The sequence below is a fragment of the Balaenoptera physalus genome, assembly GCF_965194825.1.
Source record: "Balaenoptera physalus genome assembly, chromosome: 17".
In the NCBI taxonomy this organism is placed as follows: Eukaryota; Metazoa; Chordata; class Mammalia; order Artiodactyla; family Balaenopteridae; genus Balaenoptera; species Balaenoptera physalus.
Window position 1 is genome coordinate 5,806,133 of NC_138895.1, and position 18,707 is coordinate 5,824,839.

Here is an 18,707-nt window from a genome sequence, read left to right on the forward strand (position 1 = left end):
TTATCTATCTATCTATCTACCTATATCTTCTTTTTCAGATTCTTTTCCCTTATAGATTATTACAAGATACTGAATATGGTTCCCTGTGCTCTACAGTAGGATCTTGTCACTGAAAATTTGAGACTTAAAAATATATTTCTGTTGTTTACTTGATTAAACTAACTCATCAAGTTGAAATGAAGTATTTCTGATGATTACACAACTTTCTATTTATGTCAAGCTTCCAGTGTGGATTATTTCTGCATTAAAGGCATCCAACGACCCATTCCAGCAGCATCAACCCACCTCATACCCCAAACCAAACTTCTAAAACATACAGCTAGAAGAGGATGTTTGCAAACATTTAGACAGTGAGACACATGATTTTTGCAAGTTTGTAAAAATTCTCCTTTGTAATTCCAGTATGCAAAACCACTAAAATACTATAACCAAAAAAAAAAAAAATTTTATTTTTCTAGTTTGTTAGGTTCAGAAAAGCATCTTCAGATATGATATTCAAAGTGGACGGTTCTGCAGGGAGAACAGCAGAGGGCGCACCAGCGACTTCCCAGGACACAGAAACCAGCACCAGCATCTTTCCTCTTCATCAGCTCCAGGCTTTACAGTGAAGAGACTTCTCCCCATTAAACTCCATTCCACGCTAGAAATAAGGGCGAAAACCAGCACACAAGCCCAGATTTAAGATGGAGCCGTGTGCCTGCCCAGGAAGTCTTGGAGTTTTGCTCTCATTCTCAGCTTCATAATAAAATGCAAAAGAGCTGGGGACAGTCAATTCAGCTCATTGGATAGTCTCAGCAAGTAGTAACTAATGGATTTCAACATAGAAAATTATATCATTTTCAGACAATCTTAATAATATCAAGATTCTAATTTACCTTAAAAGAATCCATAACCCATAATAGAGAAAAGACCTGAAATAACTGCCTTAAAAGAGATTTGATGTTCTTTGCGTCTAATTACACTGAACACGCATAATTTAAAATACCAGAAAATAGCAAAAAATTTTAATCAATATTTTCAAATCCTCCATACCCTGTCTTCTAGATTCTACCTTCTTCCCCTTGCAAAACATATCAACGACAGAAAACAAACAAGGAATTAAACAAAGAAAATATACACTAGGATTGTGAACAAGTAGCAAACTAAGTTCATTTTATTTATTTTTATTTATTTATTTTTGGCCACGCCACATGGCTTGTGGGATCTTAGTTCCCTGACCAGGGACCGAACCTGGGCCCTTGGCAGTGAAAACATGGAGTCCTGACCACTGGACCACCAGGGAAGTCCCTAAGTTCATTTTTAATTTTCTCCTTTCTTCTCTGCTCTGGCACGTTTGCAAACAAAGTCCCACCCACTGAAATGGCAAGATGCTTCCAACAGAAGAGGAAAGAGGCAGAGCAAATGACCCGAATAATCCGCAAGCCCAGAGAGCAGCCTGGGGATAAGAGAGAACTGTCTGGGCTGAAGTGGGCAAGGGCAAATAATGACTGTATTCACAAATAAACTATCCGTCTTCAGAAGCTTTTTGAAACTGTGTGATGTTATGCTGATAACTCCCTTGCAGAAAGACTTTTTTTTGTAAAGGTACAGACTATTTTTTATTTTTTTAATTTACTTTTTAATTTTATATTGGAGTAGAGTTGATTTACAATGTTGTGTTAGTTTCAGGTGTACATCAAAATGGTTCAGTTATACATATACGTATATCCATTCTTTTGCAGATTACTTTCCCGTATAGGTTGTTAGAGAATACTGAGTAGAGTTCCCTGTGCTATACAGTATGCCCTTGTTGATTATCTATTTTATATATAGTGGTGCGTATATGTTAATCCCAAACTCCTGATTTATCCCTCTCCACCACTTTTCCCCTTTGGTAACCATAAGTTTGTTTTCGAAGTCTGTGAGTCTGTTTCTGTTTTGTAAATAAGTTCATTTGTATCATTTTTTGTTTTTTTAGATTCCACATGTAAGCGATATCATAGGATATTTGAGAAAGACATTTTTAAGGACTGAAAAGATGCAGGGAAGAGCAACAGGAATAACTCTTTGCACAGGCTTCCAGAATAAGGATGTTTTGCCCCTCGTCTACACCACCTGTGAGTGGAGTGATTGCAGCCTCTCAGTCCCCCGGCGGCGATGGGGCTGCAGGACGTCACCCCACTGGCGGCGAGGACTGAGATATCTGAGTCCCGATGAAGAGTTTCTGGATGAAATCACCTGAAAATCCTGCCATCAATAGGCGTTGGTGTTAAACTGGAAGAAATACTTTAAAATATTTTGCAAAGACTAGAAGAATAAAAACGCAATTTTGGCCTGGGGCCAATAAGGGGTTAATGTAATCAGAGGCATAAATATGACTGTTCATAAACAGTCCTGGCTTTGGTTTCTAAGCTGGACCTTATAGGCAATAAATTAGTCATTTAATCAGAAATTATTTTAATTGTCAAGGGATATACAAATGATGGATATTTTAGCTATATTTTTGTTTGGGTGTATATGTAGCCCATCCTCAGGGAATGGAAAAGAGTTAAGAGTAAAAGCACAGGCTGCTATACTGGGTGGGAAGTTTGAATAAAAACAAAATAAGTTGCAGAAACTCAGTGCTCTATGCAGTAGAGTAATCATTTTTGTTGGGGATCTATTTTGTTCCTGCTAAAATCCAAGAAAGTCTATTACATCCCTTCTTGCCTTCAAAGCAGAAAGTTTTCATTAAGAGGGAGAGAGAAAGAAAGCAAGCAGGTGGGAGTTATTTTGCAGAATGTACTTTAAAAGAGTGGGGCACCTCTATGGAGCCACAAATTAACTAGAACTGGAGAAAAGCCGTCAATGGGGTCAGAGCGAAACCTGGTTCGACCTTCAATATAACTTCTGAGATGTCTCTACCATTAATATAAATCTAAATGGAAGTGCCCTTTTATTTTATTTTAATTTTCTATTGGGGTATAATTGACATATAACGTTATATTCGTTTCAAGGGTACCACATAATGATTCGATATTCGTATATATTGTGATAGGAAGTGTCCGTTTAAACAAGAATGGACAGAGGAGGGTCCAGATAGAATCAGAACATAGAACACACAATTGGCAAAAGGTTCTCCCCACCCCTTCAGTGAGGAGACATTGGAAGTTAACACTGAAACCTCACTGAATATTATTTGTGACTTGTTATATTATTACATACAAATGTATATGTAAATACATATATGTGTGTGTGTATATATATATATATATATATATATATATATATATATATATATATATATATATATAGTTAATGTAAGCTTTACATACTTTCCATTCTGTGCTTCTCAGAATATACCTCAGAAAGACTTTTTCGTTGTCTGAGTGTGTCACCTGTGACACACACCCTTCAGGCTAATTAGTGACATATTTCGCACTCATGTCTCACGTCCACCTCATTCATTCATTCATTTAATAAACATTTACGAAGCTCTCACTATGCCCTAGGTGCTGCGCTTGGCAAATGAAAATTAGTAAGTAAAGCAGAACCTTGCTTTCAAGAAATTCACATCTTTCTAGGGAGAACGAGATTAAAACAGACAGGTCTCTGAGCAATCATCACCCCTCTCTTGCCCAATTGACTCTAGGAAAACTTTCACCCAACTCATTCACTAGTTCAGACCCCGTGAAGATACATGAATCTTTATCAATCCATCTATTATTTGTTGAATGTAGAATGCTGGGCTGGCTTTAAAAACCTGGATAAGTCTAACTACTCAGTATTTACCCCAAAGTGGAATGTCTCATAGTTAATTAAGTATAAAATGAGCCTGACTGAGTCAGTTCTTTCTTCAAAGATCCGCGGCTAGCTGGAATGTGATAGGTCTACTTATAGGACAAAAACAACAGCAACAAAATTAGCCTAAGGCTATCCAAGATGGTTAATTTGATCTAGTGAGGGAACCTGTGAATAAATATTGACACCCAGAAGAAGCAGAGTGGTTTTTGTATCATTAGTCATTATGTGCCAGCCATAGCTTTTAATTATATTACTTGGACTGTAATAAGACAATAAATTCAGGACAGCTTGGATTTTGGCTTCAGAAACCTGGCTTAATGAGTGCAATTTGTACCCACAATGATATTTTCTTCAATTTTGTTGAAGGCTGAATTACCCTTCAACACATCAATCAGTCTCTCACATTTGCACATATTGAGCTCAAGTAGAGGAAACAGGAAAAGCCAGCAGCCAGCAGCCCCTCCCTTCGGAACCTTTGAGCGCTCACTTCCCGTCATAGGATGGCCGGCCTTTCATGAGAAGGACCGTCACTGCCCCCGTTCCATCTCCTCTGAACACAGGGAAGAGGGGACAGTCATATTCCGCACCAGGCTTCTAATCCTGCCAGACCGCTGTGGTCTTTGACCGTATGCAACACGTTATTAGAGGACAGATCTTTCTATTTGCACGACAAGCTGTGGATTCGGGCAGCCCCCCGGGGCCACCTGCAGACAGAGCACCGAGGGTCCGCTGCCTGTTTCCCCAACACCGAGGAAGAGTGCGGACTTCGGCTCTGTGAACACCAGGCTCAAACGCGGTGCCTCCACGGTGGGATGTTGAGCAGGTTACCCCCTCTAGGCTTCGGTCCTCTCCTCTGAAGCTGGAGGAGGCTGTAGAGGCAGCTATGGCATCACGCAGGAGCACGTGGGCTCCGCACCCGCCTGGGATCAAACGCTGCTCCTCCGTTTGCTGCTCATATGGCCACAGGCAATTACTCTCTCTTCTTCACTTCCCTCATCCTTAAAATGAAAATACTTACACCGCTTCCACTGAGGGTTCTTGTGGCAATTAAATGGGTTAATGAAGAACTTTCATTATAACTCTTTTTGTAAAGATCGAGATGAATTAATTTTAAACATTAGAGCAGTGCCCGGCACATAGAAAACACTTAACGATGGTGGCAGTTATTATTTTATTGTGGTAACTTTAAAAGATGTTTTACATGAACTATTTTATTCTGACCTAGAAGAGATTTTCTGTCCCTTGATGACTGGGTAAATGTATAGCGGCATAACTATCACAACCTTAATGTAAGTATGAATAATTATTTAAACCAAGAACAAATGTACTCAGCGTTGGGTTTTTTTCCCCTTCCATTGGCCCAGATTTTAACACAGCAGACAATAACATTCTCAGATGTTTTTGTGACTCCTACATGTGACTGCAGTCTTTTGGGAACACGAGATGTATTGTCAAGGCAACAAAGCACCTGCGATGCGAAGTCAGCTCTTCCTTGGGTTGAAAGGTGAAGCTGACTGTTAAGGTGCTGTTTTATTTATTTATTTTTTTGCTTTTGCATGTTTTGTTTTGTTTTAATAAATTACAATAGATATGCTGGCCTCTGAACTTTCTGCTCAGATTGGAAAGGAAACATAAATGGTTACCAAATAGGGATTTTCGTTATATAAACAGCCCTCTGAAGGTTTCATGCCAGGGAAAGCAGCGAAGAAATTGAAGATTTGGAGAGAAAGAAAATGTATATGATTCTCTTATATGATTTTCTTGTTTTTAAAGATACACCAAATTACAAGGCTAATGGGATATGCAAGAGTAAGTTTCTAGTTTATTCCCTTTGTTACTATAGAAGACTTGCAATAGAGACATTCAATACTTTAAATAACCCAAAATGGAATTCTACATTGTTACTATATAAGGGCTCTCCAAGTTTAACAAGATGTATTTTGGCCAGGCCAACAAAGAAACATTTCTCCAAATTTATTGGGCAATAATTCTTACTTGTCCTCTGTATTTTACAGATAATAGAGGTAAGAGCAGATTTTGGAGGGGAAAGAAGGGTTCATTGAGGGGCAAAATTGTTATTTTGCTGTAACAACGTAAAAAAAATCATCCTTAAGTATAATTTCCTTATGTCTTCCTACAATATCTTTGACTGTAGAGATATAAATTCCATTTCCTTTTGTTCTGTTCTCAGAAAAAATTCCCAGCAAATTGTCAATGTTTTTTGCATAATAACCATTGATTTTTCTGATATTAGTGATTCGCTATGGTTGTTTCTCTTCCAGATGCTTTACTTAACAAGAAGTATTTTCTGAGAGTCAAGAGTCTTTCCATTTTGTTCCCTTAATTAGCCTGTAGACATTTGTGCTGATTACAGCATGTAAGGGGCTGTGCAGCCAAGGCTGTTGCTCAGTGCTGGGACCTGCCCTCAGCACGTTATTCCACGGGAATGTCGGGCTCACCACCCACACATCTCTGCAAGGAACAGTCTTTGTCACTGACCACATGAGTAACTGATTAGCTGAGCCTCTGAAATGTCTCTTCATCACAAAAATCAACTTGCGTACAAGAAATGTAATATTGATACAATACAAATAAAACACTGGTAAAAATGAACATCGATTAATGGGATAGTGGGAAAAGCACAGCTATTAGAATTAAGTAGAAAAAGATCATATCATGCTTTCTTTGCAGGTTATTTGATTTCCTAATCTTGCTTTCGTATTTGTAAAATAAGACAATGATACCCCATTGAAACATTTTGAAAATTAAGCGACTCAAGGTATGTAAAGGGCCTCAGTTCCCTTCACATTAACATAAGAACTCAAAGAAAAAAACAATATGCTTATTTCCCAGCTGACTGGTTCATCTGTCCCCAACAGGCCCCTTCACAGGAGCCATCCTGCGACCAGCTCACCCTAGATTGAGTCTGAGATCCACCATCAGTAGCACCAGAGCAGAGTTGCATTCACCACGATTCAAAAACCAAGAAGTGACCTATAACAAAGGACAGATGACAAGTACATCCTGAACTATATTTAAAGTAAGCATAGGCACCAGAGAAAAGGGTTTGGCAATCCAACTGATCACTCTGATAGAACTTAAGTTTATGTTTCAAACATTACTTACATTTAGGTCATTCTAAATTGGTAGCATGTAAACCAGAGTTCTCCAAGCTGGCCAAGGGGAAGGAGAGTCTATGTTATGTGGCCACTGAATATGATGGGGTAATGCTTTACCATCCACATATTTATCATATTTCAAACCACTGTCAAAACAAACTCTGAGAACTAAGAGATTTCCACAACTGCACATAAAAAGCCATAACATTACACCAGCAATAACTAATTAGCAAATATAATAAAAATGAAGTATCATATTCCCAATAGCAGCAAAACATATGGCATCTAAGAATAAATCCAATAAAAGGATCGTAAAAACTATATGGAGAAAACTTTAAAGCATTACTGGAAGATGTAAAAGAAGATTTGAATAAATAGTGAAGTAGAACATGTTCAAAGTTAAAAAGACTGTATCACAAGGACGTCAATTTCCTCCAAATTAATCTCTAAGTTCAATGCAAATCCATTCTAAAAATCCCAATGGAATTTTTGTGGAAATCGACAAGCTGATCCTAAAACCCTAAAAGTAAAGAGTCAAGAGTAGTTAGGATATTTTCAAGAAAAAGAAGTTGAGAGATTTCCATACCAGATAAGGCAAAAGTTAAGGCTATAGCAATCAGGACGGGATGGCATGTGATAGACATATAGAACAGTGAGAGCCCAGACTCATGCGTATGTGAAAACAGGTGGAATTATGAATTAGTGGGGAAATGAGGGGACATTTGATAAATGGTTCTGGAATCATTGCTTATCCATACAGAAAAAAAATTCCTTTAACATTCCAAACACAAAAATAAATTTAAGATGTTTTAGAGATCTAAATATTCTAGAAGAAAATATTAAAGAAAAATATAATGCCATAGAAGGGAAGAATTTCTTAAATAACACATATTTTCAAAACTACTTAAATTTAACATTTCTGTTCAACAAATTATATCATAAACAATGTTAAACCAAAATACAGACTGAGAGAATATGTTTAAAAATCATATAACTGGCAGAGATGACTTTTCAGAATTTATAAGGAAACTTCCGTGGCAATTGTGCACGAACAAATCATCCAATAGAAAATGGACAAAGGAGAGGAATAGGTAATTTACAGAAGGGAAACCTGAATATACTGTAAATATGTGACAATCTCACCACCCCCCCAAGTAAATACAAATTAATCAGGTGCAATTAGACACCCATTAGATGGACAACAATTTAAAAGGCAAATGATACCAACTTTCGGCAAGTATGTGGAAAAATGAAGACTTATACCATGCACTGCTTTTGGCAATGTAAATAGGTGCAACAACATTGGAAGCAAAATTTGATGATATAAAGTTCATTAAAATGCCTAAATCCTAAAACCAGAAATTCTGCTCATAGGAATATATAATAGGGAAAATCTCTCACATGTGCTCAAGGAGATGTACACAGTAATATTTATGAAAGCACTATTTTTAATACTGAGCAACTGGAAACAATCTGTGTATACCAAAAGAAGAATAGGTGATTTAATTGTGATACATTCAAGAAATGAAATACTCTATCAGAATTAATGAACTATAAATATGAACATGGGTAAATCTGAAAAACATGATATTTAGTAAAAAATAAAATTTTAGAACACATTTTTCAAAAAAACATGCAAAAATACTACATAATGGTTTTAGATACATACATTTGCTGAATAATGTACATCACCTATGATAAAAACAAATTCCAAATTCAGAAAGATAATCAGCTCTGGTGGGGGCACAAGGGAAATGGCATCAGAGAAAAATACAAAAGAGGATTGAAATGTATCATTAAAGTCATATCTTTTTTTTTAAAGCTTAAGTAAATATGGCAAAACATTTGTCAAAATATATTAATATATGATCAAGCTGGTGGTTCACACCTCTTTTAGATTTTAGGTATTATATGTTTCAGTTTTAGGATTTCTTCCCCCCACCTTTTTTTTCAGTTTTCATGTCTCCCTGGAGATTCTCTCTCTCTTTACCCTTTTCTGTAGATTCTCTTACATATTTATCCTAGTTATTTTAAAAATCTTTGCCAAGTAATTTCAATGTTTGGGTCGTGTGTCAGACTGTTTCTGTTAACTGATAATGAGCCTTGTTGTCTTACTTGTTCATAAGTCTAGACATTTTTGAATGTATACTGCACATGATTGATGATACGTTGTCGAAACTCTGCATTTTGTTATTTCCTCTGAAGAGTGTTGAGTTTTGTCCTAGTGGCAATTAAATTACTGGCATATATCATTCAATAAAAGGAACCATAGTTCCTTGGAGTAGTGAAAATAAAAATATGCTTAATAAAAAAGGGGGAGGGATGAGGAGCTTATGGAAAGGACACAGGAGCCAAGAGGAAGGATCTTCCAGTTGCCAAAACTGGAACAACTTGAGTAACAAAATAATGATCACACTGGATTCTAACTCATAAAATAAAACAAATATTTGTGAATCCATGCTTATATAAATAAATAATTGAATAAACAGGTACACAGAAGAAAAAAGAAAGCTCTTCCTTACAGAAGAATTCTAATTAATATACGTAGAAAGTATGAAGGAAATATAAAATAACATTAGGCAAATGCCATGATAATAATTGCTGCAGGTAAGATCCACCAAGTGTCACTAAAATTAGCATTTTAGGAGAAGCGGTATGCGTAGTCTCAAAGTCTTGCTCACAGAATATTCATTAAGTATAAAAAGAAAAATATTAACTTTACAGTGGAGAAACCCTGCACACACCACCTTCTATCTAGTTAACAGCACCAGAAATAAGACATATTGATATCACATATCATCTGATAGGATGCAATAAAAATGGCACAACATGACTTCTGTGCCATTCTTGCATAAAGTGCAAAATCAATCTAATCATGAGACAAACCTAAACTGAGGAACATTCTACAGAATAATAGACCAGCACTTATCAAAAGTGTCAAGGTCACAAAAAACAAGGAGAGACTGAAAATTGGAGATTGTCGCCCTTGGAGGAGATTTAAAAAAATGTATCAAGGGATCTTGGATGGGGTCCTGGAACAGAAAAGGACACTAGTGGAAAAATTGATGAAATTTGAATAACACCTGTTTTGGGGTTTAGTTAATAGTATTGCACCAATGTTAATTATCTGGTTTTGATAATTGTACTATGATTATGTAAACTACTAGCATTAGGGGAAGGAGGGCGAAGGGCATATGGGAACTCTTTGCACTGTGTTTGCAAGTGTTCTGTGAATCCAAAAACTTATTCCAAAATAAAATGTTTTTAAAAATTACCACCATATCACTGATGATGCAGAGTCTTGATTTAAGCTTTGTTAGGGTGGATTTATTCCTGTTTTGCCCTTAGTTTTAAGAATGTGGTTTTTAGTTTGGGGATTAGTTAGCAGGAGTGTTTCCCAACATGTATTTGAACTATAACTATGAAATAGTGAACTTTTCTTTGCTCCTAACACGTGGCATTTTTGGAGTCACAGTGAAGGTCTAGTGTTACCAAGTCCTTCTAACTCTTGAGGCTTCAACTCCCAGCTCTTGTCTCTGCAGCACCAGGGCAGGTGCTGCTCCCAGCTGGGTCCCTCTCTCTCCTCATCTGTGCAGCTCAAAAACAGCAAAGGATTTGAGAGGAGCTTATGTGCACATATTGGGTCTCTCCCCTCCATGGCTTCCTTTTTCCTGGGATTTCCTGCTTCGATTTCTCACTGTTCTGACAACCCTGAATTCTAACCCAATCTTCTACGATCTGTTTGAAGTCTGCCTTCTTCTTGAGTTTTTCCCTGTGTGATACATGAACTGGCTCAGAGGAAAGCTGGGTGTACGTGTATCTCCCGCGGTTTCTGCCAAGGTTTGGTTACCCTCTAATTTCTTAAAACTGTTGTAAATTTATATTTTCTCCAGAGTTTAATTTGTCATTGAAAGGAAATGGAGTTTGATATAAGCTATTCTGTCAGTACCAAGGCACCAGTATGTAATAACTTTTTAATGCTTAAATAATTTTATATTTTAAAATATTAAAAATATCATTAAAATGATTATTGGTATGTAATGAAGTCTTAAAATTTTTTCACAACCCTAGTGGCCTTCCCAGGGCAAAATGTAAGATAGCCTTAAGATTTTCTTTGGGCTTCTCACCTTCCTAATGGCATCTTTCCTTCAGCCTCAGAGATTCTTGGCTCTCACTTTTAGTTGCTTCTCCAGGACTCAATTTGGCTTCAGTTGAATATCAGTTTACTGAGTGTTTTTTTCAGTCCCCAACACAAGTATTTTTCCTTCCAGTTTTATTGAGATGTCATTGGCATCCAGCACTGTATAAGTTCAAGGTGTACAACAGAACGATTTGACTTACATACATGATGAAATTATGACCACAATAAGTTTAGTGAGCAATCATCCTCTCATATAGATACAAAGTTAAAGAAAGAGAAAAATATTTTTCCTTGTGATGAGCTCTCCTAGGATTTCCTCTTTTAACACCTTTCACATATAAAGTACAGCAGCGTTAATTATATTTATGTTATACATTACATCCGTGGTACTTATTTATTGTATAATTGGAAGAGCACTTTTCACCACCTTCATCCAATTCTCCCTCCCCTCTCCCCCTGCTTCAGGTAATCACAAATCTGATCTCTTTTTTAATTTTTTTTTTTTAGTTTTGTTTGTCTGTTTTTGAATAATTGGCCTACAACACTCTGCTAATTCCTGGGACACAACACAGTGATTTGATATTTTTATTCATCTCAAAATGATCACCGTGATAAGTCTAGTTACCATTTGTCACCATACAACGATATTACAGTTATTGACTATATTCCCCACACTGTACATTTCATAACCATGACTTATTTATTTTACAACTGAAAGTTTTTACCTCTTGGTCTCGCTCACCTATATTTTTCCTGTCCCAACACCTCTCCCCTCTGGCAAACACCTACTTGTCCTCTGTATCTATAACTCTATTTCTGTTTATTATGTTTGGTTTTTTTGTTTTGTTTTTTTAGATTCCAAATATAAGCGAAATTATACAGTATTTGTCTTTCTCTATCTGACTTATTTCACTTAGCATAATTAATACCCTCTAGGTCCATCCATGCTATCACAAATGGCAAAATTTCATTCTTTTTTATGACTGAGTAATATTAGATTGTGCATATGTATCCCATTTACTTTATCCATTTATCTATTGACGGGCACTTCAATTACTTCCATATTTTGGCTATCATAAAAATAATGTTGCAATGAGCATAGGGGTGCACACATCTTTTCTAATTAATGCTTGATAAATACCCAGGAGTGGAATTTCTGGATCATAAGGTAGTTCTATTTTTAGTTTTTTGAGGAACCTCCATACTGTTTCCCATAGTGGCTGCACCAATTTACATTCCCACCAACAGTGTATGAGGGTTCCCTTTTTTCCACATTCTTGCCAACGCTTGTCATTTGTTGTCTTTTTGATAATAGCCATTCTGACAGGTGTGAGGTGATAGCTCATTGTGGTTTTGTTTTGCATTTCCCTGATGATTAGTGATATTGAGTACCTTTTCGTGTGTCTGTTGGCCATCTACATTTTCTCTTTGGAAAAATGTCTATTCAGGTCCTCTGTCCATTTCTTAACTGGGTTTTTTTGTTTTTTTGTGTTTTTTTTTTTATTTTGAGTTGTATGAGTTCTTTGTATATTTTAGATATTAACCCCTTATAGAGTATACCATTTGCAAATATCTTCCCCCATTCAGTAGGTGGCCTTTTCATTTTGTATGCAGTTTCCTTCCCTGTGCAAAAGCTTTCTATTTTGATGCAGTCCCATTTGTTTATTTTTGATTTTCTTTTCCTTGCCTGAGGAGACAGATCCAAAAAAAGTATTACTAAGACGAATGTCAAGAGTGTACTGTCTATGTTTTTTCTAGAACTTTTATGGTTTCAGGTATTACATTTTGCTCTTTAATCAATGTCGAATTTATTTCTGTGCATGGTGTGAGAAAGTAGTCCAGTTTGATTCTTTTGCATGTAACTGTTCTGTACTCCCAACACTATTTACTGAAGAGACTGTCTTTTCCCCAATGTATATTCTTGCCTCCTTTGTCATAGATTAATTGACCATATACATGTAGGTTCATTTCTGGGCTTTCTATTCTGTTCCATTGATCTATAGTCTGTTTTTGTGCCAGTATCATACTGCTTTGATCACTGTAGCTTTGTAGTATAGTTTGAAATCAGGGAGTATGATACCTCCAGCTTTGTTCTTCTTTCTCAAGATTGTTTGACTATTTGGGATCTTTTGTGTTTCCATACAAATTTTAGAATTATTTGTTCTAGTTCTTTGAAAAATGCAACTGGTATTTTAATATTGCACTGAATCTGTAGATTGCCTTGGGTAGTGTGGTGATTTTAACAATATTAATTCTTTCATTCCACGATTATGGTATATCTTTCCATCTGTTTGTGTCATCTTCAAATTCTTTCAGCAGTTTTTTATAGTTTTCTGAGTACAGGTCTTTTACCTCCTTAGTTAGATTTATTTCTAGGTATTTTATTCCTTTTGATGCAATTGTAAATGGGATTGTTTTCTTAATTTTTTTTTTCCTTCATATTAGTTATCTCTACATTGCATTACATTTAGTATATTGCAACATTATATTAAGTTAATATTATGTTATATTTCTATGGTCTCTCCCATAGAATATAAGCGACATAAGCACGGAAACATTGAATTTTTTTCCATCGCTGTCTTTCCAGCACTTAGAACAGTGCCTGGCACTCAGTAAGAGCTCAATAGATACTTGTTGAATGAATAAATGCTTTTTCACCACAACCCTGCAGGATTATTGTTTTTATCCTCATTGAACAGAGAGCAAAACTGAAGATCAGGAAAATGAAATAAAGTGGTCAGTCATAAAACAAGTGGCAGATCTAAATTAAAACTCAGATGTTCTGACTCCATGCCCATTGCTTCTTGCAGAATAGCAGAAGGTGGAGTGAAGGGTAGGAAGCTCAGACTGGAGTGAGGAGGAGGATGGAAGACGTCACTGTGGGCAGGCGACTCTGTCCAGTGCTTCTCCTGCATGAATTGAGTCACCTCTTCTTGAGATCAGCCTGGCTCTTTGCTTCGGGTTATGTCTTAGGCTAGCAGCGTCCGTATGGTAACTTGTATTGGAAAAGGGAGCTACATTAAATGACTTGTTTTGAATCATATCCTCCACCAGCTCCCCCTTTCAATTCTTTTTTTTTTTTTTTTTTTTTTGCTGATCTTCTAGATTCTGAGAGTGAAATAGTTAAGGAAAGTGCCTATGAGGCTAGAAACGAAATGAGATCAGTCTATCTGTGCTCATTTTTACTGTACAGAATTCCACAAATAAGAATGACTCATCTAGGGCAGGCTATTCTCTAAATACCTACTTTCTCTGTTACTGACTGCTGGGAGGCCCCAAACCGGGGAGACATTTGAGAAGCAGTTCTAAATAATCTCATTGGAAAGACCAACGCAACTAAAATGCAATGCATTTCATATTTTAACCAAGTAAACTGGGGACAGAAGAGATTCCCTTCTGAGGGCATTTGAAGAAACTGCTCCGGGAAATACTCTATGAAGATACTTTTCTAAAATCTGTTTATGGACATATCACCAAAATTTATGTATTAGCTTTAGATTTGGGCACTTTAAATTCTGTAGTTAGTGAGGACATGTGCAATTCAATTTTATTTTAATTTGTTGTTATATACAGTCAAACGTACTGAGAATGATGTTGGGTAAGATGGAATGGGTCTCCTTCAGGTTGTATAACTTAACTTGCTGATCTCTTGCCTCAACCAGAAAAGCAATATGTAGGAGAAAAATACTCTGGACTAGTTGTCTTCTCCCCATATTTATAAATAGGGACATTTGTGATATGAGTGATGACACTCTAAGATGTGCACCTCAAAGTCCTTGGACTCTGATGCTGTCTCAGTGTGTCAGAAATTGCTTTCCCAACTTCTCACTGCTTTGGCCAATTTTGCAACTCAAAGTTGCATTTGTTTACATCATGAAAAATATCGGGGTTTTTTTTGAGGGTGTTTGAAATCTATGGTCTTAGCTGCAAGCTAGATGTCATTTCCATTTAGTTATTTTGCAAAGTTCCTTCCTTGAAATCACAGATGTGAATAAGCAAAATGTAAAAATAAAATGGTTTTCATAGTACTTCTTTAGGTGACAGGTGCAATGTAACCCTTCCCCGCTTGCCCTGGACTTGGGCAGCGTACACACAGGCGGGGCCAGGCCCACTCTGAGTGTGAGGGGAGCTGCCTGGTGGGTCCGCAGAGCCCTGATCCCCCCATAAAGGCAGTGGTGGCGACTCAGTGTTGGCTGGGTGTTGTCATTCTAGGATGGGAGCTTGGTATTGCTTGATTAAAAAGCTAGAAATCTGAATTTTCGTTGAAACCTCCCATTTTTCAAATGTCAGCAGTTAATTACAGTTTTTAAGTACACAAATGGGTCACGAAACAGAGCGGCCCAGCCACTAAATAAGATCCAATTGGTGTTCAAGGTTTGTTATGCTGGCCTGGGTGCTGGACCGACGTTCCCTCCCAGGAAGGGGCCTGAGAAGCAGCAAACTCCCTCAGTCTTGAAAGGTCACCTGCTTCCAGTATATTCTGGAAAGAAAGATTATGTCATACTTGCTTTCAAGATGTTTCCTGGCTACTTCTTTTCTCAGCCCCTCCTCACCTGTCCACCAGAAGCACCGCCGCCCACCCACCCGCCAGGGCCCCTGTTTATCATCCGCCTCGAGAGGATGCCCGCTGCGTCCCCAGGGACAGCGCACAGGGATGAACGCGAGACGCCCACACTGTGCTCTCGCTGCCCTTGTCTCCCACACTGTTACCACCCAAGGCTACGGGGCACCCAACTGTCCTGGACGGGGGAACTAACTAATTAAGTAAGGGATTTAGGATTTAGAAAGATTTTACTCTTTTTATAAACTATCTATTTATTTAAGTGCCTTCACAGTTCATAAGAATAGACACAATAAAAAAGTTGAACACTCCATGGAATGGCCTTGCTGTCCCATCGGTTCTGTTCTCAGCAAATCCCCTTATCAGGACCGCGACATCGTGACTCCCATTCAGGGAAACCCATCCTTTTTTCCATAGGCTCCATCTCCGCTTCTCCTCTCACCCCTCAGCAAGCTGAGGGGGGTCACGACCCACGTGCAGATCTCCTGATGTCTAGGTGGTGCTGACGGATAGCATCTGGGGGTCAGCGTGGATCTGGATGGGCGGTGGGTACGAGCTCATTGAGCGGAATGCTTCTGCCTGGGCTTCAGCAACACAATTCCAAGTCAGCACAAAGCTGCAATTAGGCTTTTGCACGCACTTCAGGCTCCTTTGAAGAAGATGTCTTTTCATCCTTCAGGGTCATTCAGGAGTTAAGTATCAAATCAAATGACACACGCACATACATACACACATCTAAGGAGAAGCAGTACTTCTCAGGGGCAGTGTGGTCTAATCCACATTAAGGAAGAAAAACATTTTCCTCATTGGGATAAATCTGCCCAGCTGGCTTCCCACAGCGGAGGGAGGGGCTCCGACACAGAGCTGTGCGGCCTCACCTTTGTTCTTCTGCCAGCTCAGCTCCCTCCAGGTTTACTGGGGAATAGAAATGGGATTCATTCAAGGCCGCCTACTCATTAACTCCTTAATGTCCATTATTTTGTTGGAAAAAACCCAGAAGAGCCTTTGAAATTATTTTATTTTCTTCTCCAACTGGATCAAATTTGTTGAGAAGGGCTTTCTGTAATCTTTGTACATAGAGAAAGGTCATTTCAAAGTAACCCCCAAGGGTTGAAAATGGGGTTGGGTGGGTGGTTTCTGGGTTGAGTGACTCTAAAAAGCTGAATATGAATTCTTCATTAATAGGGAAAGAATCAAGATTGTGAGTGGGAAATTCTGACATTTTCATCTGCTTTCCTGCTTTTCTCCCACTGGTTTTAGGGTCAGAATTTTTCAGCATTAATAAGACAGTAATTTATGGGAAACTACCGGTATACATTTTATTTGGAATTGAGATTAAAATGTATTATACCACACGTAAATGTATTTTGCAGCAATAATGAAGATATAGAACATCATTTCTTTTCACAAATGAATTATTTTCTTTGCAGTCAAGGGGAAGTTTTACTGTCAGACTTCCACTTTTAAATTTTGTATTTGATACTCTTAGAGGTATTTCTAGTAAGGAAAGAACAGTTTTTTTTTTTTTACAAATTTCAGAGTTTTCTCTCTGGGATAATTGAGGAAAATACTGTGTTTCTATTGACAAAGCAAGCATTGTGAACTAAATAGTTATGATTTAGTGGTATCTTAATAATTTTTTGCACTGATGTATTATATATACTGTGGCTAGTACAGAGGAGAAATGTACGTGCTTGGGGTCAAAAAGACCCCAATATAAATTCTAGCTCTGCCCTTGCAGGCTGAAGGAACTTGGACAATCCAGTCACTGGAGGTCGGATTTCCCAGGGAGCAGCCTCTGAGCCAGACAATTGTGTTCAGGTGTTTATTGTGGGGGACATTGGGATGAATAGCTGTAGAAGGGAGGAGAAGGATGCAGGATGGGCAGTGGAGGAATTGAGCAGCGAGGTATACCAGATAGCTGAAGACTGCCTGCCGACGGCATTTCCAACAGCTGGGACAAGTCCTCACTTAAAGACGGACCTGGGTGGGGAATCTCTGTCCATCTCACTTGACTGTTCTGAGCTCCAGTTTCCGTTAAGCATCTAAGCACTGTGTGAAGATTGAATGCAGTGATGACTATAATCTACGTGGTTGAGAACTTCTTACCTCACAGGAAACAATAACTCTCATTATTATTATTACTCACAGGGTTGTGGTTGAGACAGATATTTCAAAGTGCTTGTTAGTACAGAAATGGATGCATTCTTTTAATGCTTCTGCTTCAAAAACTGTGTATTCCTGGCATATCTTAGAGAAACTACAGATGCAACAACTTCTTGAATACCTAGTATTTTGTTTGCTTGGAGAGCAACATTCCAAGATATAGTGGCTTCAGCAAAATCAGGAAGGCATTGTCATATAAAGACACAAAGATAAGGGGCTGTCTCATAGAATCCTTGGACAGGAATTCGGATGGATATGAGAAGCAATTGGACAGGAAGAAAGGAGGGTTTAGTCTGCATCTTCATCTCTGCTGTCTAAGCAGCAGCAACATCACTGAAAACACACTTATGATGATTTATTCTCCCCCCTTGTCCTTCAGATCACCTTCCTTCATTCCATTGATCTTCCAAGGAAGTACACACGATACTGACAGCATTTGAGCTTTACTCTGATTGGTCTAACTTAAGTCAGGTGTCCATCCCTGGACTCATCAAGAGTGGACACGGTCACATTGCCTTGTGGCATTTTTTGCTCCACACGTTGTATGGTTAGATACAAGGGATTAGTGGAGTTTCAAGAAAAATCCATGAAGATACCAGGCAGATAAAACAGTGGTGGCCATTGAACCTAGAAAGCTGGGAAAAATACTTTTTCTTGGATGTTAACTTAGGGGAATAAAGACAATGTAGATCACTGGGGAAAAGCAGATTATAGATCAGAGGATAATGAGATTTTTATCTGCTGGCAGAAAGAATCATCACTATATATATGTTTTTTTCTACAGAGTTGAGGGAAAAGAAGAGCTGAAGGGGCCCATTGCTCTGGGAAACTCTGTCTAATCATTTCATATTACAGGAATTTTCCAGTCAGAATTCGACAGGGATTTCCTCATAATTTTTATGTTGTTTTTATAGTCCAAATGTTAGAGGGTTAAATAAATATATCCCACATCCTGTTC

The 18,707-nt window shown here is 37.9% G+C and overlaps 1 long non-coding RNA gene across 1 annotated transcript in view; it reads left to right on the forward strand.

Moving 5' to 3' along the window:
• The window catches only part of LOC309646601, a 31,191-nt gene that overhangs the window by 10,051 nt on the left and 2,433 nt on the right, over window positions 1-18,707 (forward strand). The window contains exon 2 of the long non-coding RNA XR_014255455.1: window positions 1,958-11,637. This is a non-coding gene — a long non-coding RNA (uncharacterized lncRNA). The remainder of the gene's footprint in view (window positions 1-1,957; window positions 11,638-18,707) is intronic.